Source organism: Phoxinus phoxinus (assembly GCF_949152265.1).
Source record: "Phoxinus phoxinus genome assembly, chromosome: 21".
Taxonomy (NCBI): domain Eukaryota; kingdom Metazoa; phylum Chordata; class Actinopteri; order Cypriniformes; family Leuciscidae; genus Phoxinus; species Phoxinus phoxinus.
Genome location: NC_136896.1, coordinates 5,530,118 through 5,552,532, shown reverse-complemented (window position 1 = coordinate 5,552,532; position 22,415 = coordinate 5,530,118). Strand labels below are relative to the sequence as shown.

The 22,415-nt window shown below is 37.0% G+C and overlaps 1 protein-coding gene across 1 annotated transcript in view; it reads left to right on the top strand.

Moving 5' to 3' along the window:
- Positions 1 to 2,897: 2,897 nt before the first annotated feature.
- Positions 2,898 to 22,415, top strand: part of LOC306990083 (cadherin-18) — a 267,205-nt gene continuing 247,687 nt past the window's right edge. The window contains exon 1 of the mRNA XM_079596387.1: positions 2,898 to 3,025. The gene's annotated coding sequence lies outside the window, so the exon portion shown is untranslated. The remainder of the gene's footprint in view (positions 3,026 to 22,415) is intronic.

Sequence of the window (22,415 nt, the reverse complement as noted above, 5' to 3'; positions counted from 1 at the left end):
TTGTGGTGGGTAGGGTTAGTGAAAGGGTATATAATATACAGTCTGCACAGTATAACAATCATTATGTCTATGGAAAGTCCCCATAAAACATGAAAACACTTGTGTGCGTGTGTGTGAATGTTAAACTGAAACTCAGTCTTAAACTGAAAGGGTGAAAATTGAGGAGGCAGACTCTCTTTCACTTTCATTAGGTGTAGTCCTCAATCATTCCATCTTTTACTCACACTGTGGCCAATTCAAGCAATCAAGAAAAGAGGAAAACAAACCTGACTATTTCTCACAGTAACCAGTTCTCCTGTATAAGTAAACACTTATTTCCCAGCAGCACAGAACAAACACTTGGAAGCATGGTTGTCTATATAATTATTATTGAAGTTTCTTTTCATGCATTCATATATAATGCACAAAGTATCTAGGAAGTCTAAACTATATGCCAAATAAAGGTACACTATGTAATTTTTTTGTGTTCAAAATTAACACAAGAGTCAATACACAATCAATCCTTCCTCCAAAACGTGTTTTTGTCTTGCTCTGATTCCCCATTTTATGCCCGTTACAAGTGTTTATATTTTAGACCTGGCGGGATGGTTTTCACTGGAAATTGCCGCGTCACTCGCCTGTGCGTGTCTCATCATATCTGTAAATAGAGTTGCTCCAGCTACTTTGACGTGTGTATGTTGTTGGAGTGGCATAGGTTAGTTGTCACAAGTAGCGAGAAAGGTTGACATGGAGACGCTAAATCTTCAATCTCCAGGGAATCACCCATTTTAAAAAAACGCAGATCAGAGGACCGTCTGCTGGCAAAAAGAGAATGCGACAGAGCTTGTAATAAAACCAGAATCAATATGCTTTTTGGAGATGGCAAGAACTGAGGGATTTGAAATATTGTAAAAGTGACACGGAGATGGTGTTTTTATTACTCAATAGTTGATTAAGGTATTTTATTGAACAGATAAATTGCCATATGTACTGTAGCTCTCTAACAGTTCACTGTAAAGCATTATCTATTGTGAAGGGTCATATTCATCCGCACACTCACACGCAGTTCTGAAGCACAACAGAAGAGTTTTGTTTTTTAACCGCTAGTTAAAGTTACATCACCTACAGTACACATGTACAGAAAAACACATGATGCAAGTACTTTATTTATTTATGCTATCGATGTCACCGTGTGGCTGTATAAAGCGTGCGAGGCAGGAGTAGAGGAACCAAAATGGTCTTTAATAATAAATACACAGGATAATATAACAGAAACAACCCCGTTTTACATTGATGTACTGGACAATGAACTAAGGAAACTCAGGGCTTAAATACATGGAGGATAATAACTAAGAAATGCATGCAAACTCAATGAAAAAACAATGGAGAAGGGAACACAGGCAGGAAGATATACACATTCACACATATACATACATATATATACACACACACATACACTTACAGTATCTCATGTTAAATGTGTCCGTACCTGTTATTCTAAAATACTCTCAAGTTAATTTAAACCCTTTTGTGTAATTTGCCCTTGCAGATAGCAGCAATAAGATACATGATTTAATTCTGTTGAAAGGTTGAGACATGAGGGAAAATATAATAAAAGAAAATCAAATACCGCAGCAGTAAAAGTGTATTAGCCGTCATTTCACTGAAAGGTTAGACAGTGGCTAATTTCATAAGTAATTTGTGCTGAAATACCAATTTTCCAAAGAACAGAAATGAATGGAGAATGGCACTGATTTTGTATTTGTCTTTTCCGGAGCTTGACCCCTGCTCACATTTAATGTACGGAAAAGAGCCTATCATTTCCTTTTGCATTCCACAGAAGAAAGACATTCATATGGGCTTAAACACTCCGAGGATTAGAATAATTAGTGCCTTAGTATCCATGAAAACATATATTATCTGTCACAAGAAACATGCACCTTTAAATCGCTAATTACATGGTATTACATCACTGCTTTTGTGGCTGAGCTTGTGATCTCTCTAACGAGAACTAAATGGATTGGTGCTCTTGAGTGTGGTCTAACAAGCTTGTTAGATGTGTAATTAGTAGAAGTGTCCGGTGTTCCAGTCACACATTACCCTGTGTACAAACACAGTTTCTGTGGAACCGTCTGAAGGGGGCATTTAGAAAGGTGACATGTTGCTCATTAAACAAACGGTGCCCCTGCTACATTTCAGTCTGTTTTGTTTAGTCACAATATTTATTTTTGCTGTTTTTTTGCCTTTATTATGATTGGACATTGGAGAAAGAAAGGAAAGTGGGAGAGAGAAGGGGGTGATTGGGAAAGGTTCCCGAGCCGGGACTCAAACTCAGTTTAGATCTAAATCGTCATTAATGTTGGATGTGATTATTAGTTACTAACACATTCAAACACTTAACGCATTAATTCGACACCTTCTTTCCACAGACCTGCCCACAAAATGACCGGCATGGGAGCCTTTGGATGCTGTCAGCTCAAAAACACATGCTGCAACCACAAGTCATCAATTCGACAGGCCCATGAGACGGTGTGAAACCGCACTTGTGTATTTGAATATTTAGCCGTCCCTTGGTTAAAGACCTAAAAAGCCTCGCTGATCTATTTTTTTATTTTTTTATTTTATGAAGTCTGTTACATCCCTTTCGAGCTTGTTGAGGCTCCGGCAGGGTATGACTACATAATAGTTATGTCATTATGCAGTCATGGCCATATGACATTTAAAATGTCTCTGCCTGTCAGCCAGTCCCAGAGTGTCTGGCAGGAAAACAAGGCGGTAATATGTATTTATAGAGCCGCGGCCAACCGGAGCGCACGGGGCTGAATGGAGGCATGTGGCCGATGTGATTGTTTGACCCTCGGTTGAAGGGAAGAGTTGACTGACGTCTTGAGGCATTGTATTCACAGTCTAGATCAGCTCTGTGAAAGGCAAGAAGACCACTCGCTTTTGACATAAATGTGTTTTCCTTCTCGAGCCGCCCAGACAGTATCTGACGGTCAGGATTAAGGGCTTCACGTATGCCTGTCCGGTCTGTTCTACAACCACAGTATGTAATTGCTGGATCTTCATTTCCATTTTGCTGTGTCTCGCTCTATTGAAAGCTCACTCAGAGCTCGAGAGACATTTAAAATGCAAATAAAAGAAAGACAATTTTTTTAGGGGCTAAAAAGCTTGTTTTAGTTGGTGGCTTTTTGTTTTAAGAGTCGCGCATCTCTGTTCTTCCTCTTTCAAGAAGCTTCTTGAAAAAAACTATATTTTATTCATACTTACACAAACCATAACCCTGAGAAAACCTGACGCCAATGGCAACATACAAGAGAAAAGGAATGACAAAGAAGCATTTTGAAATAGAACGAGACAGATAACGGATGAGAGAGTTGAGGTAAAGTTTCTTTCTCAGCACTTAAAAGGACGCGAAAACTTGTTTCGTGACCGCTCAGTCCATAAAATCTTAGAAACATAATCAAAAATCTCATAACTTAAGGTTCGCTGAAAGCATGATTTTTGGTTTCTACAAAACAATTTTTAGATGTGATTAATTGTCCTGTTTAATTTTCCTCATGTTTATTTTCTATAACTATTTTTTTATGTTTGATAAGCTTGCAATCAATTGTAAGAAAGGAATGGGATTTAAGTGGAATAAATGATTAATGTGACTGGAATATATATTACAATGTCAAAATGTCCGTGTTTTTTTATTATTTTCTTGACATTGGTGGAATTTCCCATCATTTATAATGATTATCTGCCATTGATCGAAATTTCTGGCAATCCATGTTTTCACTGTAATACGATAGTGGGCGCTATTACACATCTTCTGAAAGAGTACAGAATTGCCGGTTTAAAACACAAGCGAAGAAGAAGCAGAAACAAGAGATGGAAGTATTGTTTACGAGACATTTAAAAGCATATAAATTAAAACTGCCAAACGTTACCAAAGGAAATGTCAGCCTACAGGAAGAGATACAGGAATTGTGTAAGCTTTAGTAGTGTTGATAAAAAAATATTCAAAAACGCTGGCAGGGAAAGAGTTAAACATATGAGTCATTCACATGTGCCATTCACAATAACTGTGGTCTCCCTATTTTGTTTAATGAAACTTTCTACTTCTGTAGAGCACCAGTTATCTTTTTATTTTATTGAGTTTTTTTGGTTGCCTATAGCATAACAGTAATTATTTGGAAGCTTGGAAGTTGAGTAAATAATGACAGCTTTTTTTATTTTTTGGTACTTTAACTTTAATGTTTCACTTTGCTGTCTTCATCGACTTTGTGTAATATTTGTATGGTACAGTTCTTTTTATTTCAGCGTTTGTTTGCTCAGAATACAAGTTGTTTCATGTTCTGTGTGTTTCTGTCTGAGCTTTTATCAAAGGCATGCAATTGTGTTGCAGTATTGTTCATTTTGTCCTATACTTGTGCTTGTGAGTGAATTGTTTAGCGCTCTGGCTCACAGCTTTACCTGCTGGGTCTTGACACCTCAAGTTATTTTTCTCTTCAGAAGCATTTTAGACTTCTTGCTATGCCCAGTGGGGTTTATTCTGTTGTTTTTTCTCTTTCCTATCTCTACGGTTATGACACACCTAAACCTCAAAGATACATAGTATTGGAAGGACGGCTGTAATCACAGAGATTTGTATCTTTTCTTTGAGCATTTCCCCTCTCAGGAATGCCACATCTGAACCAGAACAGGGAAAGTATCAATATGCAATCAATTATTACTTTAACTTCTAGTTTACAGTAAATTATGAAATGTGACTCGCTCGCATTTGCATTTCCAGAACAACACTCTCCTGCTGCTAACATTGTGCATTACAACTGTTGCAGAGCTGGATATGTATTATTTCTTCATGACTAATCATAAGCAGATTTATGAAACTAATAATAGTGTGCCTACAGCCCTTCAGTTTAAAAAAGCCCCTAATTTTCCTTTCCAAATTAAGCTGTTTATTGCCATTTAACTTGAAAACTGTATTTTGCAGTGCTGTTTTTGATGGTGATGATGATAATGAAGAGGCAAATTTGGCTCCCTTGTAGGTTCCCTGCGAGCATATTATTTCCAGGATTATTGTTGCCTAGAGCAAAGCTTTAGAGCGGCCAAGCTCGCAAATTACATTTTGTCATATGATTTGTCTGCAATACTGAACCCCGTGGACAAACACTGAAACTTTGTCGTCTGACTTAAGAGCTTGACGAATTGAATTCATATTCCTTCTGAATTATAAAGAGGAAATATAAAGGCTTTCATTTCCAAGGAAACCAAAGAATGACAGGCGTTCATTTTTCAGGTACATGATGTCCGTTAGACAGACACGTCTGACGTCACCGAGGTCTGTCGTTTTATCCTTCATTCTGTCTGTCTGTCTGTCTGTCTGTCTGTCATTCTATCTATCTATCTATCTATCTATCTATCGGTCGGTCGGTCGGTCGGTCGGTCGGTCGTTCTCTCTATTTGTTTTCTTTCTTTCTTTCTATATATCTGTCATTCGTTCTATTTATGTTGTTCTTTCTATCTAATGGCCGTTATTTCTGTCTGATGTTCTGTTGTTCTATCATTAGTTTGTTTGTTCATTTCTTCTTTCTGTGTCGTTCTTTCAATCTGTCATTATATCATTATATCTGTGTCGTTCTTTCAATCCATCTCATTATATCATCTATCATTTATTCATTCATTTTGTTCGTTCGTTAATGACTTAGCCATGTTAGCTTGTCTCTAAGTGGTTGAAAATATGTTCTGTGTGGTTGCTAAACAGACATAAAGATAGATTTTTTTTTAAAGCTTTCGATTCTCATGAGGAACTTTGCGAGTGCTTTCCCTCCTCTAGCTTCTGCTGTACTGATTGATTTGCATGGCAAACAGTTGGATCATGCTCTGTTATTCTCAGCCATTAGATGGTGGAAACACAACATTTCTCAGAGGTCGCAAAGGAAACTTCTCAATATTTAGAGTATGCCGAAATGAAAATGGGAAACACGTTGGCAACTAACCCGCGGACTGTACCGAGCCGAGCAGAATAACAATCACTCTCTGAGCGGAATAAAGAATAAAAGGTGTGTCTCTAACCAGCCACTTTACTGCTGTGCTAAAAAATTGGAATCTTAATCTCTACGCTTTGCCCTTGGAAACACTTTGTTTTTAAGATGAAAATCAGACTGTTGTTTGCCAAAGTTCTTTAACGACTGAAGAGCGGCGCACACGGTCATTGCATCTTAAACACCCCTTCAGCTGGACATGCTTCTGAGATGATGCATTTGTAGAGTTTATAATGATCCTAAAATGGGCAGTTCTGACTTTAAATTCTGAGCCTTTTAACATTGTTGTAAAAGGCTGATAAACACACACGTGGTTGCACATTTTATACTAATGTGGCAAGTCGTTCAGCAACTGTAAACAGCCGACAATTAGCCCAATAACTTCAGATTATTACTTGGTGAAAGCATAGTGCATAAGTATTAATCAATGTATCCCTGATGTATTTTATTATGTGATGGCACCATGCTTCTTCACATTGTGTCTAATGTGGTCCATTCACTTTAACTCACAAACTCAGGAGGCGTATTGCTTTATTAAATAACATGGTTTCCCCAGCTATAATGAATTTTATCTCCACTTTTCATTTCACCTTCTTTGAATAGTTTAATTAAAGTTGAACGCTTCAAGAATGTAATATTGAATGTTCAAGCAAGATTTGTTTTAAATATACCCCTGAATAATCTTTTTTTGTGGATTAACAGGCAAACCTTGTGTTTTAAAAAGTCAAGAAGCCTCTATGGATATTTTACTGAAGCTATCTGTTTTAATGATTTTATTTTTTAATTAGTATTATTGTTCACAATGTTTAGTCAAGTAGACCAATCACTTTTAACCCATTGAGTGAGGAGACCACCTCGGGCTGTATTGGGGATCTTGCCTTTGGTCATAGGTTAGAAACATGGAGAACATCCATTAAAGGGTCAGCAAACAGATGGCAGTGATGTTTGAAAGCTTTAACAGAAGGTCGCTTTGCAGTTCAAGCTCTCGGTCACCCTTCCTATCTGCTTGCCAGGGAAAGCGTGGAGAGTATTCATAACACGAAGAGAGGTAATCGCTCCACAGTGTGGGGTCTGGCTACAGGGACATGACGGAGAGATTGGGATGAGACGGACTTGAACCCAGGAGGTCGATTGTAGTGGGTAAACTTATGTTTGTTAGTTTTAAGAGAACGTTTAAAATGCTTTGTCGTTAGCTTTCTTGAACAAACTAAAAGGGCTTCCATTGTCTGTGTGCAATTGCTACACCCAAGGTTTGTCAAAAATATGTTGATGGTTCCTGTAGTACCGGTAGAACCGAGCACAGGGTATATTCCAACGCTATCTCACGACCAATTCGATTTGTACGATTGAATGAAAGGTGGCTAATTCGTACGAATTTGTACGGCCTCACTCGTACGAATTCGTACGATTTGTCTAAACCCACGTGATGGGTAGGTTTAGGGGCGGGGTCAGGGGTAGGTCATTCGTACGAATTCATACGATTGGCAACTCGTAAAATATGTACGATTTAGCAAAAATCTTAGAAATTTGTACAAGTGAGGTCGTAGGAATTGGTACGAATTAGCCACCTCGTAAAATTCATTGGGTTGGGTTTTATCCGATACCAGTACCTACTCTGTATTTTTTTTTAAACAGTTCTGGTGCTTAAACGGTTCTTGAACCAGTACTTAAGAAAACGAAACCGCACACACTTTGTCAAAAAATAATACCCTTTTATCTACAGGGACAAATTGGACACAATATTAACTTAAATATTTAAAGATTTTCTGATTAAATAAAAAAGTGCTATATAAAATAGGCTACTGATGTAAAACACTTAAGTTAAGATCAACATTTTGTTTTCTTATATTATGAATTTTACTTTAAGCAGAGAAATATCTGACACTGAGCAGAAATATTTAACACATACAGTATAGCCTCGTATAAAGAAGTGTTAGAACTTTAAAACATTTTTACAGTTTTACAGGGGGCGGTAAAAAAGTCAGGGACCGAAATCAGGCACCATTCTTATTCGGTCTCTTTACTACCGTTTACGTCGGAACCGGTTCCCTATTGACACCGCGTTTCGGAACCCAACCCTACTGCTGATAGATAATGCTTTCAAACACTCTTGTTTGTGTTGGTTCGAGCACTCTGTGAGCGTCAAAGGTTTCTATTTACAGTGTGTATGATCAAGGTCAAGTGTTGACCATTGTAGCAAATCACAATCATATCTATTGATCACGAGAACACTTTCCTATCAGAGGTGCTAGTTTGTAAGTTAGTCAGAATCTGCTCAACGTCATTGAAAACGCACAAGGTTTCGTTTTGTTCAATTCAAGCTGCACACTTGGGAATCATTTAATTATAACCAACAAAGTGTAAACACAATGTAAATAAGAAATTCATTGTATGATTAAGATTTTTTTTTTATATAATGTGCGTTTTCACGAGAGTGGACAACTCAGTGAGGTTGTGCTTTAGAGATTGACTGCCTATTGATTATAAAGTGAGGCTCTTTTCTTGCTTTCTGTTTATTACCCATTCACTATCTGAATGCACGTGTAGTTTTTCATGCTGCTGCTAAGTACACTGCAAAGTGTCTGTATTGACAACTGGATGTAAATGTGCGATTGAATTGGAAACTGCGATGATTGACGGTGATAAACAACGGACGAGACAAAACAAGACCACATTTTATAAAGTTCTTAATTCAAAGGTTTTTGCTCTGGTTCCAGAGAACTGCACAATTTTACTGGTATTGTTACTGACTACTGAAATTTTGGTACTGTGACAACCCTAGCTAACACCTGACAAAGAGATATGTATAGGGCTGTAAATCGATTTTTAAGAAGATTATTCAAAGACAATACATTATTGTTAGTAAAGCTTTTAATTTTACAGTATATGAAATGTTAATGTGCTTATTTTGTGTCAATGCATTGTCAAAAATTATTCACATTATATTTGTGTGTGTGTGTGTGTGTGTGTGTGTATAAATTGTGCATGTTCTGCAGAAAAACAAATATATGGGTTCGGAAAGGCATTATAGTCCCTACATTATTACAGATTTATATTCTTGGGTGAACTTTATCTACATCCAAGAATAATATTAAGTAAAATATGAATGTGTCTACAGTATTAAGTAGTAAAGAAACATGCAAGGCTAACTGACATCACATCATTGTATATTTAGTCAAAACACCAATATCCTCTGCTGAGCTTCTTCTCTTTTTCCCGCAGCTTCAGTATTGTTTCAAGTTTAATCATTTGTCTTCATTTGTGGCAGTGACATCGCTACAAAAGATGATTAAGTTGTCCTTTTGAATGAGGATACTGAAGAGACTAGTGCACGGAGTAATTTCATTGTGCCTTCTCTTTATAGCAGGACAGATTTGATGTATCACACTGTAAAAAATGAGAACGGGAAACTGGGTTTCTGTCACCCCTCATTGGCTGATGGTCTATTTCACACTGAATAGTTCTTACTCAATATACAAAAACGCAGGTGCATACGGACAGTTTCCGCTTATTATGACCAGACCTGAATTACTGTAGACGTGTGGAAAGTGGCCAGACCTGTGTAAGACAATATTAAACCATGGCGTCTGCAAACAAATTCAGTGCAAGCTTTGCTCATACTAATTTCATTTTTCTGAGACATTTGTGCAGTGAGGTTTAACTAGTCCCAAGGTGATTTTTACAGGAATCAGTTCCCTCAAGTTCCCAACATAATAACCACTGATAAGGTTTATGACATTTATTATGTTAGTTAGGGTCCAATTCTCACTTTTAACTTGCATATTATAGGACATTGGCTGTTTAGTACATATAAAGCACATATTCTGCATGACCATATTTTTTATCCCTTAAGAACTTAACAACTACCAACTATTAAGAAGTAATTATATGATTGGTAATGTTTAATGGATACAGTTTAAATGTAAATTAATATATACATTGATTTTTAATATATACATGTAACTAATAAGTAATTATAGTGGATATATCAAGTTATTTTCATAAAAAATATGTACTTTTTTGTTTACTTTGGTTACACTTTATTTTGATAATTCACTTTAGACATTTTACTTACTATAAGTAACAACTATATTTCAATTTATTAATTTGCAACTACTCTCATAGGTAGACTACGAAGTCCAAATACGTTTAACCCTTTATATTGGCACCGCAGCCATTATATATTTAAAACCGTAATATCCTATACTAAACCTAAACCAATCTTGACAAACTATATATAATTTGAAAGCTTACAATCTCTTTAAAATACATTACAGAGGAGCCGTAATGTATCAATTTGCAACAAGAATATTTTAATACTCCTAAGTCATGTTCAGACCTTTATTTTGAAATAGTGATGAACATGAAAAATCACGAAAGAATGGTAGAAACCTCAGTTTGTTTTCATGCCATGAGTTCACAAGATAGCATCCATTTAATTGTTTTAGAAAAAAAAGGTCTGAAAAGGTTTTAAATATCAAGAAAAAAATAATAGGTTCACCATTTGTGATTCACCATTCGTGGCAGCGAGATATAATGCACATACGTGTTATTTTTATGTTTCTTAGAGGTTGAATCCATTTCAAAATCTGCCAAACTTCCAATACTACTTATGAGTAGGGTGTCTACTTCATAAATTGTATGAAAATTTAAAAAAATAATGGTTCAGACCATTAAAAACAACATATGGAAATGGCGGTGCCCTTATATGGGCAGTAAATGTCAACTAGTGAAAAAGTTTGGTACTGCGTCCAAACAAAATATCACTGAAAGCTTATTTTTTGAGATATCAACCTAACATTTGAAACACAACTTGTTCAGATTTGTACCTTTGTTTTTAGTTTTTTTGCAGTTTTAGAGAATTTTGCAAAATTCTGCCAAATGTCTCCAAGTGTACATCTACATTCCAAAGCATTCTTGAATTACAACCATTTAAGTTCGGAATGTGCATTTTCATGTAAAAAGGGGGGCGCTTGATTAGGGGTTTAAAGGTGTATTATCTTTTTTATTTGGTGTATTAGTCAAGCCAGGATTAATTATGTATTTTTGACACAGAGACTTACTGAAGTTTGTACTGAATGTGGGTTGCTAACTTGGATTGTCAATGAGCACACAGGACATTTAGACACTACCTCATCCCACAGGTCTCATTATCTGTGCCTAGATTTATTGGTTCACATTTTTCCGAACACACACACAAACATATACACTGCTGTGTAAACTAGCAGAAGAGGAGAGGTCTGACCAGACCCGTCGCCAGACCTCAGTCTTAAGGGGGGCATGTGAAATGCATGGTAGAGCACATTTATTATTAGCCTACAGTAATCGTGCTATATTCACGCAGCACGTACATTCTTGCCACTAACAACATTCGATCTCATTAAACGACAAATTAAATACAATGTAGCCTACTATTTAATATATTTTTAATGTTTTAATGATAAAGAATGCAACACAAAATTAGCAACTATGATAATTAAAGTAATTTTTTTAAGAGATCTGTGCCTCAAGTGGGCGGGCACAAGTATTTTTGGGGGGTGGCCCGCCCATAGCGACGGCCGTGGGTCTGACGCTTACTCTGGTAAACTACTCCGGACGGTGATGTGATTACTCGACTGGCTTAGGCCCACATTGGCCCTATTCTTGTATTCCTAACTTGACTGAAATTTTTTTAAATAAATAAAGCAAAGTAAAAGAGTAATTTTCTCTCATCATCCACACCATTACAGATCCATTCTGTGATGGAGGAAGGGAGGTAGGGGTGTGTGCATGTTGTGTATGTTTATGGAAATAGCTTAAGGTTCTACTCATCCATGCATTATCAAGCTCATTTAGAAAATGACAGACTTTCAATTTACCAAGCAGACCTAAAAACAGACCTTAGTGCATTGCCATGACAACATATCCAGAATCAATGAGCCTGACCTTGTTGGATGGAAATGGGTTGGAGGAATACGTTGTGCTTGTGAAATAACAACAAGGAGTGAGTAAGGTGTACGAGTTCAAGTTTTGAATCTAGCTCATTAGGTAAACCTACTTGGATTGACTCATAAATTTTTTTAAAAAAAAACCTGTTCCAAGTTGCAAACCTGTATGAATTTATTTCTTCTGCTGAACACAAAATAATAAATTTGTAAGACAAGGGGTAACCAAACAAACCAAACATACTATGGAAGTCAATGGGGCCCATCCACTGGTTGGTTACCGACATTCTTCAAAATATCCTCTTTTGTGTTCAGCAGAAGAAAGAAACTCATACAGGTGTGGGACAATTTGAGAGTAAATAACAGAATTTTATTTTTTGGGTGAACTATCCCTTTAACTGGTTTTAAATGGGCATGCTGGTCTAAGTCAAAAGTTTTCTCTCTCAGCAGGCTTAACAATATTTTGTCTGGTGTCACCTTTGATAATGTCATGAACGTTCCTCTTTGACCAAACTTCAGAGCATGAACAATATCAATACATAACTCCTGTCTATGCTTATGTATGAGATATTGGACAAGTTTAAATGCAAAATTTCTTCCTCTTACCATATTTGATTTTCAAACCTTGCAAAAGAAAAAAAAAGAAAAAAGGTTTGTGCACCTTTTATACGTTTATGGATGCTTCATATTTTTGTGGAAAAGATTATTTTTCTTTTTTTTCTTTTTTTTTGATGAATAGAGAGGTTTTTTTTGTAACATTATAAATGTATTTTTGGTGAATGGTAGTGTAAATCAGTGTAGGGGCCAAGCTGGTTAGGCTGGCTGGTTTTGCTAATTTTAAAGTCGTTTAAAACCAGTTAAAAGCCATCTTGGTCGGTCTGGGATAAAAGCTAGACAAACTTAATCCTGCTAAAACCTGCAAACCACCTTAGACTGGTTAAAGCATTTTTTTTTCAGAGTCTTGGCAGCACCAGTGGTTCAACTGAGGATTTCCATGGCCCAGATTCAACACACTAAACAACAGATGCTGTTTTGCATCCATTTGCTAAACGGCATTTTTAAATAAATGGCCTGATTTAGCACTTAATCAACTTATGACAATCATTAAAGGAAAGGACTTGGTGATTAATGTACACAGTGTATGCTAATGATACTATAGTGTGTGATAATGGCGCTTTGGTCCATGCTAATGATGCTATAGTTTTGCTAATGATTTTTATTAACCATAACCATAGTTCCCAAACATACAAATTATTAATGTAAGACCATCAAAAATGTATACAGGATCACTTTTAAACAACACTAGAAACTATTGTAGAAATAATTAATCACAAATAAGCCACAGATTAGCTCACACGCACACGTCCATGGGAAAGATATGATATGAATATGAGAATGTATAGGCAGACAGACCTCTAAAGTATACCGAGTGCAGAGTTTGGATTGATGTAAGTAATGTCTTGTAAAAGCTCATTACAGTTTCTGCCTTGAGTGTTTGAGCATGTTGTGGGTGGAACGCTAGTGGAATGAATGGAGGTTAGCGGTATCACCCGCCCTGTCAAACGTCACCGGTCTGCTCCCAACATGCATCATTTTGCCTGATATTAAGCTTGGGAATCGATGGAAATGCGTCAAATGCTGACACACACACACACATTCGCCCCCACAGTATCCCTTGAATCAACGGCCTGTGTGCCAAACAGAATCATTCAACACCAGATATTAAAATATAATCGTGTCATTTGTTTGGCTTTTGAGGCAGAGCACTGGTGCATATCAAATAACAAGAGAAGCGGTGTCTGCTTATGAGACCCAGGTGTTTTATTAATTGTTAAATGTTTATGCATCCGTCCATCCAAAAACAAATCTCTGCATATGGTTTTAAGCTCGGGTTAAATATGGTCAATTATAATACAATTGTATTTGTATAGCGCTTTGTTTCAATACAGCATTATTAAAATCATGAGGTTAATTTTTATAATATCTTCATGCCTTGTAGTCACATTTTACACAATACATGGGGCATGTGCTGTAATATAATTAAAATATTGTGGTGATATAAACAATCAAGCAATTGAGATTTGCTATATAGTATATGTAACGGAGGCCAGCTAGTAGTCGCTGTGTGAGTAAACCACACTCCTCTGATCTTTAGCAGTCTTTAGCCTCCTTGTTAGAACGCCTGACTCTCATGCCGGAGACTCAGGTTCAAGACCCGCACAGAGCGGGGTGAGAAGGACCCGGGTGGAGGGGTTACATTGGTGCCGTGACCCGGATGGGAGTGAAGTTTAGGAGGGTGAGTGTAACGGAGGGCAGCTAGTAGTTGCTGTGCGAGTAAATCTCACTCCTCTGATCTCAATAGACGCTCTAGCGGCATACACTACTAGAGGCTGCAGTCTTTAGCCTCCTTGTCAGAACGCCTGACTCATGCCGTAGACCCGGGTTCGAAACCTGCACAGAGCGGGGTGAAAAGGACCCGGGTGGAGGGGTTATAAATATATATATATGTGTGTGTGTGTGTGAATATACTCTATGAATTCAAATAAAGTTGGATATGCTTATATATCCAACTTTATAGAGCTGTGTGATAATAGTTTTCATTTTGCAACAATACAAATTATCAATCAGTTGAGATTTGCTATGTAGAGCATCACTTTGTGAACATACTGTATGCATATTAATAAAGTTAAGTATATGCTTATTTATCCAACTTGATATATAAAGCTGTGCAATAATAAGTTTCATTTTGTGACAATACAAATGATCAATCAGTTGAGATTTGCTAAATAATATACATAGACCTATATATCCAACATTATATAAAGAGCTATGCCATAAAATTGTAAATTTTGTGACAATATAAACAATCACAGAGCCGAGATTATATTTATTATATATCGCTTTACATGAGTGCTGTATGTATGTGGGTGGTATATATATATATATATATATATATATATATATATATATATATATATATATATATATATATATATATATATATATATCCAACATACAATATATTGTTTTGGAATTTGATTTGGAATCAGCTTTCCTGTGAATATATGTATTCAGTGTTTTTTTTTTTTTTTTTTTTTTACTGGCTTTCATTTCCCCACCTGTTGATCACACATTAAAGAGGTCATACTTTTTTTGTGTTCTGCCGCAAAAGCAGTCATTGAATTCATTGTTTTGTGTGAGACAGATAAGCAGTTATTTGTGAACTGATGCCCTTATATCAGCAGAATATATCACATTTAGCCGTTCTCAAGGGTGTAGTCAGAATCACCTAACCCATCTCCCTCTCAGCTCACAGGTAAACATTATTATAGGCATGACCTCCTGACCCCAATCTCCCTCTCACACACACGCTGTTTAAAGAGGTGTGCATGGGATTTCTGGCAGGGACAATTGTAAATACTGCATGAATGCAACAGAACAGAAAAGGCTATTCTCCTGTGGCTCCCACAGCAACTGCTACCCAGAGAAACCAAAGACCGTCTAAAATAATGCCGTCATGAGGCCTCTGCCAATGCAAATTCAGTTTTTGCATGAATCTAACTGAATTTATTATGTCTGGGTATAATTGAAGCTAGATAAATGTTTTCTGCCTTTAACACATACAGTCTGACAGATTTGCTCAGCGTGAGCCAGCTGCTGCCGATAATATTGTTCATGGAAATGCACACCATTGAGAAATATGCTCACTTTCCAACAAACACTGATGTCTAGTTATTCATCATAATTCATTTATTTTCTTGGCAGATACTTTGAGGGACAAGCTGCTTAGAAGTGCCTGAGTCTTGTTATGGCTTTCCGTTTGTATTTAGCTTACAGGAAGTGCACATAATGTGTGTTACTGTGACATAAGAAGGTTGCTAACAGGGCTAAAGAGCAATCCAATGAGATATTATCCTCCACACAGTACATACGAATGGTGCAAAACCAGTGTAATTGTAAAAAGTTGTGGGGTAATTATTATTTCAGTAACTGTTCTGTCAGTAGGTGATAAGTAGCAGTCTTTATAAATGAGCGATTCGTTCAAAAACACTGATTCAAGTCAAAATAATGATTTTAGTTGAGGAACAACAAGTTTCCCGAACACTCGTATTGACACACAACATGAAAATGACACACTCCACCTTTAAATGTTTAAAATGTTTAACAATCTGAGAGAAATAATGCTGGCATATACTGCATATTATCAGCAATTCCGCCATACAACAATCACATATCCATTAGAGCCCCATCAAGAGTGAGACCAATGTATTTTCTCTCAGATTAGTCTTCAACCATCAGTCCATGCTATTTCCGCTTGATTAGTTTGCACTCAATCGCCATGGGAACTGCATATGAGGTCGCAGATGGTGGATAGACCCAGTCTGATAATGACATGAGCTTTGTATGCACTGAAATTTACCATTGCATACTATGTATTACTCTTACAAACCAAGGTTATTTATTGACATTGATGGTTCCATGAAGAACTGTTAACATCCACAGAACATTTCGGTTACACTTTAGATAGTCCACTTTAGACATTCTACTAACTATAAGTAACTTTTCAACTACATGTCAACTAACTCTCATTAGAGTATTAGTAGACTGTCAGTAGACTGTTAGGTTAGGGTTCGGGTTAGGAAAATAAGTTGTATAGTTGCCAAGTTACTTAACAGTAAGTTGACATGTTGCTGCAAAGTTACTTATAGTTAGTAGAATGTCTAAAGTGGACTATTGAGAATAGTGTTACCAACATTTCCATTCCACAAAAGGACAAAGGATTCTTTAGATTTTTAAAATGTTCTTCAAACTGGGGGGGGGGGAGTGTATGGCATTGCTGCAAAAACTTTAGAAACTTTATTTTAAAAAGTGTATCCATACAATATTTAGTATTCCATACTATTAAATTATACTTTATTTAAGAGAAATGAAAAAAAATGAATTAATTCATAAATAAATGAAATATTTGTGGTTATAGATATAAAAAAGAAATACAAAAAGGATCCAGAAATACAAATAGTGTCCATCACTGGAGAAACATGCTTTTTGTCCGCATAATGATGTAGTTACGGCATCCACCATCTGGGGCTAACTGGATTTGGCTGACCATTCAGACCTTGACCTCTTGGATTGTAGCATAAACAAAAGTTTATCTGTAAACATTCATATCCTAATCAATTCTCTTTTATGAAATTAGCACTAAATATATCAGTTCATCCTAGATATATAGGCCTAATTATTAATGTTTACCACTCTACAAAACAGATGGTCTTTGCTTTGACTGGAAGATTAACTTTATTTGGCCCTGCAAAGGGGTTATCATGGGTTTGCCAAACAGCAGTTAATGAGTGAACAGTTTTGCTGTGAGGTAGATTATGGAGTATGCTAGGGACGGTCTGTTGCTAACTGAAGCATCACACCTGTTCTCAGTTCAACATTGTTGTCTATGTAGTAGATTTCTGAAGGACATAACAAAAAGGCATGCTATGCATTTATAAAATATATGCACATGCCTTTGTTAGTATAGTGTTTTGTGACCATATCCAAGTGTTTACACCTGAGAAGCTGAAACTTGCGGTTATGGTAAGTGGACTAACATTTCTGAAACACGCTAGAAGTGGTTGACCAATCACAACACCCTGGTCCAGCAGACCAATCAGAGCTTATAGCATTTTTCGGACTGAGGGGCTTCATAGAAATAGGAACAAAACAGGGGTGCTTTTCCCAAAAGGAAATATTGTTGCAAGTTCAACAGAACTAGTGAACTAACAAAGCTTTTGGGAAACGCACCCCATAGCGTTACTGGCAGACTGGAAAGAGAGGTGCTGCAACAATGTCAAAAATGTAAAAGAAACGTATTCCAGTCCGTCAACTGATCACTGGGGTTCCTCAGAGTTCAGTACTTGGACCTCTCCAAGTACACAGCTCTACCTTTCATTTCAACCCAATGATCCCCAACTAGCTGCACAAATCTAAAGCTGTCTGGCGGACATCTGAGCTTCTCGTCTTCCCTGCCAATCTGACTCTACAGGACGATTTCAGCATCCAGTTAGATTCATCATCAATTACCCCATCAAGGTCAGCTAGACATCTTGGAGTAAACTTAGAGGACCAGCTGACCTTCAAAGGCCACATTGCAAAGACCGCTCGGTCATGAAGGTTTGCACTACACAACATCAGCAGGTCTCGTCTTCAACAAGCTCAAAAGGGCCCACGTCACATCTCTCTTTATATCTCTGCACAGGCTACCACTTGCTGCTCGCAACAAGATCAAGGCATTGATGCTTGCTTTCAGATCTATCACAGGCTCAGAATCATCCTACTTCCACTCGCTCTTACGAGTCTACATCCCGACCAGGCGCCTGCGATCGGTAAATGAGCGAGAGCTCGTGCACAGAGAGCCACAAAATCACTCTCCAGAACATTTTTGTTCACTGTTCCTTGCTGTGGAATGATCTCCCCGCCGCCTCATCCAGAATGCAGAATCCATGACAATATTCAAATGACAGCTTAAAACGCATCTCTTCCATGAGCACTTAACCTCATCGTCATAAAAAACAAATTCTATGCTTTCACTTTCCTTTAATCCCTCCCTATTCTATATTATGCTACTCTAAGCAATGTCTGAAACTTTGTATTTTGAGCACTTCTTGTGTTTGTTTGCCTCTTCACGATGGATCACTTGCTGTATTCCTCATTTGTAAGTCACTTTGGATAAAAGCATCTGCAAAATGAATAAATGTAAATGTAAGTCATGCAATAGCTTTGTGTGAAATTTCTAAAATTTGTATTCACAGTCAAAAAGTATTGTTCCCCCCCCTGCTGGGGGAACTGTCACAAGAATTAATAGTGATTGGGTTCAAACCTGGTGAGGCTCATTTATTTATTGTATTTTTAATAGATTTGATATCTCCAGCTCAGGGCTGCAGATTGTATATATATTATATAATATATTAATATATATATATATATATATATATATATATATATATATATATATATATATATATATAAGATATATTATTATTATCATTACAATAACAGCCTAAATTTTAGTTTCTCACACTTGGAATGTGGACCAAGAGTTGAACTACTTTTATGACACTACAGTGGTACTTTTATGGCATTTTTGGAGCTTAGCAGCATAAATCAACACCCACTTTCATTGCATTTTCACTTGGACGTTGAGCCGGACATCTCATTATGTATTGCAAGGAAGGGAAAAGCCATTAGGGAGTTGAAATGACATGAAGGTGAGCGAATAATGATAAAATATTCTTCTTCTTTTTTGGGTCAGCTATTCCTTTAAGACGGCTGTGTGAAACTTTTAAAAGTTTTTGCCTTATTGATTTGTACGGTATAGCAATATAGTCAGCCCATGCACTAATCTTCTGACGAACAGTAAAACGTGCTTGAATAGTAGAGTTGCTCATGAGATTGAAATGGCACAGTAGACCTTGTAAACTCATAGACTTGGAACAATCCTTGGGGCAAGACTGAAACAAACAAAATGATTATGCTCTGATCTTAAAGGGCACTGCTGAGGAAATGAGGACGCAAGGACGAAAATAAGAATGAGGTGATTATAAAAGACTTTTATACACAGAATATTATTATTTTTACTTTTCATCAGTAGTTTTATAATAAGTCATTACTTCATTGATTAGATGAACTGATTACTGTACTTTCTTCAGGTTTGATCTTTCAGTATTTGCAATTTTTTGACAGGGTGTTTGCAGTTCCAAAGTTCTGTCAGAGAATGTTTTTATTTTTTTTCTTGTTGCAATGCTAATGGAATTTAGTTTTATCGTTTTATGCTGAAAATCACCTTTTGTTTTGGAGTAGCTTTTACCCCATTGTCCCCCCACACCCCTATCACTAGTGCAAGCGCAGCTGTCCTGAAAGGTACATCTAATGGATGACAGAGCATGACAGCACATAGTTACAAGATCCTGGCATTTATTTACACGTGCCAGCTCATGTGTTGTTCATTTCACGCCTCTCCAAACAGAAGGCGAGACATGTTCAGCCAATCAGCCATGGGCAAGCCCAAGGACATTTTCATTTTGCCTTATGAAGTGGAAGTGCCACTGCATGGAATATACCAAACAAACCTTCAATTTTTATCGAAATGAATTTAACGCAGTGCTAAAAGCTAAATAATCTCATTTGCAGGATTTTGTATTCACAGGTTTGGAGTTTTATTTATTTGCATATCTGTGAACGTCCCCTTGACAAATTAGGATATCTTTGCATCTGATTTGATGTCTAAAAGGTGTAATCAATGAAGTAATAATTGGGGACACGCTTGTACGACTTACTTAAATGAGAGTTCAATATGTCATTAATGGAATATTACATCAAAAGTTGAAAATTAGATTTTAGCAGATTCTCCTCACTGTACCACACGGCTAAAATAAGTGTGGCTTTTTAACACTGCACTCCAGGTCGTTTTAGCTTAAATCATGCATGCACTGAATCCAAGGCAAAGTGTGACAATTGCCAATATGAATTCCCACTGAACTTGAACTGTGAGTTTTAAAGGTTTTTGCTCTTTGTGCTATACAGTATGTGCAGTTATTTTGGCTGCACGCATAAAAGTCAACATGAAACCTTGTGACTTTTTTAGTAAACTTTTTTAGAAGTAAACTTTCAAAAAGAAAAAAAAAGTATAGCATGGGACTATATATCTTTTTTTTTTTTTTTTTTTTTGCCTGGATGCTTTAGTAGCTTTATTAAGCCATTTTCACAACACAGACACACACACACACACACACACACACACACACAACTATATTCACACATACTTAACCTTAAAAGTTTCTTTGCTTATTTGTTTCATTTTCTTTTTTGGGGGGAGAAAAACGGATTGATTTTGGTTTGGAACTGGTGATTTTTTGTGGGGGGGTTTTTGTGTTTTGATTATTGAAACATGGATCCTATTTTAAAGATCTAAGCGCATGGTCTAAAGCGCAGGGCGCAAGTGCACTTAAGGAGTATCCGAATCCACTTTTGCTAGTTTAACGACGGGAAAAATGGTAATGGGTGTGTTTTGGGCGTAACGTCCAATAAACCAATCAGAGTCTCATCTTCCATTCCCTTTGAATGCCAGTTGGCGGATTCGCTATTTACATGGCGGAATTTGATAGTGGAAAGATGAACGTGTCTCCAGAGCACAAACGGATCTGCTCGGTTAAAGGTTAAAGTCCGCAACCAGACCATCTACGGAACAAGCCAGATTCCACCATATCTTTATCATTTACACAATCATAATCTTTTACATTGTAATCCTTTTATTTTTAATATTTGGCATGTTTGTGCTGCTGTGTGTCCCTGTGTGTTTAATAAGAAGAGTGTACGTGCGTTGTGGACCGGAATATAGGCGCACATTACTAACGGGCTCTTTACTGTAAATAATAAAAACAATTATTTGGGGGGGGGGGGGGACCAATTACAATTTGGTTTCATTACTTTATCTAATTTTGTGTAATTAGTGGTTTGAGTTATTCTGGGTTAAATTAACTTATTAAATTATTTTTGGTGGATTTATTTCTGCCTGGCACCTGAATTTGGAAAAGTTACTTTAAGGAATTAATTTCCAATTAAATTCCTAAAGTTAAGGTCGCCACCGTTACACTCTTAAGATTGGTCAAGTTGCTGATGAAATGAGTAGCCTACAGCTTAATTCTGTTAAATGGCAGAGCGTGGCCGCAGGGTTGGGTTGTAAACGGTTGTATATAAAGTTAATTCTCAATACGTCCAAGGTCAGGGGAGGGGAGGGGAGGGAGGGAGGGAGGGGAGGGGGGGGGGGAATTAATATCCTAATTTCAAAATTGATAGTAAATGTTTCTTGAGCAGCAAATCAGCATATCCAAAGGATTGCTGAAGGATCATGTGACACTGAAGACTGGAGTAATGATGCTGAAAATTCAGCTTTGATCACAGAAATAAATTACATTTTAAAGTTTTTTTTAAATAGAAAACCAGTATTATAAAATTTTAATAATATTTTACAATAATATTATTTATTTTTATTTTTAATCAAATAACTGCAGCCTTATTTGAAAAAAAAAAATCTTACCAACCCCAAACTTTTAATGTTAATGTACATTTTATCTGTAGGTGTGTTCCTTTGGGAACTAAACTCATGATCCTGGAATTGCTTCCGGCATGCTTTATCGGTTGAGCTACAGGAACTCCATCACAGGATGTTTCCCTGTGAACTCGTTCTCTTTACGTTTTGCCATTTTCCTTTCTTTTCCTCTATCACCCTTTGAGTCCTTCACGCTGACCTTGCCTCACCGCCCCATTTCCCATCACTCTATGGGCCACAGATGCAGCCTGCTTTTCCATCCTCTCTGGAGAGACAGCGTGACTCCTTTACTTCCATTTTGGTCTGCACTCAAGGGCAGGAAACATACACACTTTGAAGAATCTGCCATGTCATTCCATCTCAGAGTCTGTCCCAGCGCTCGCCATG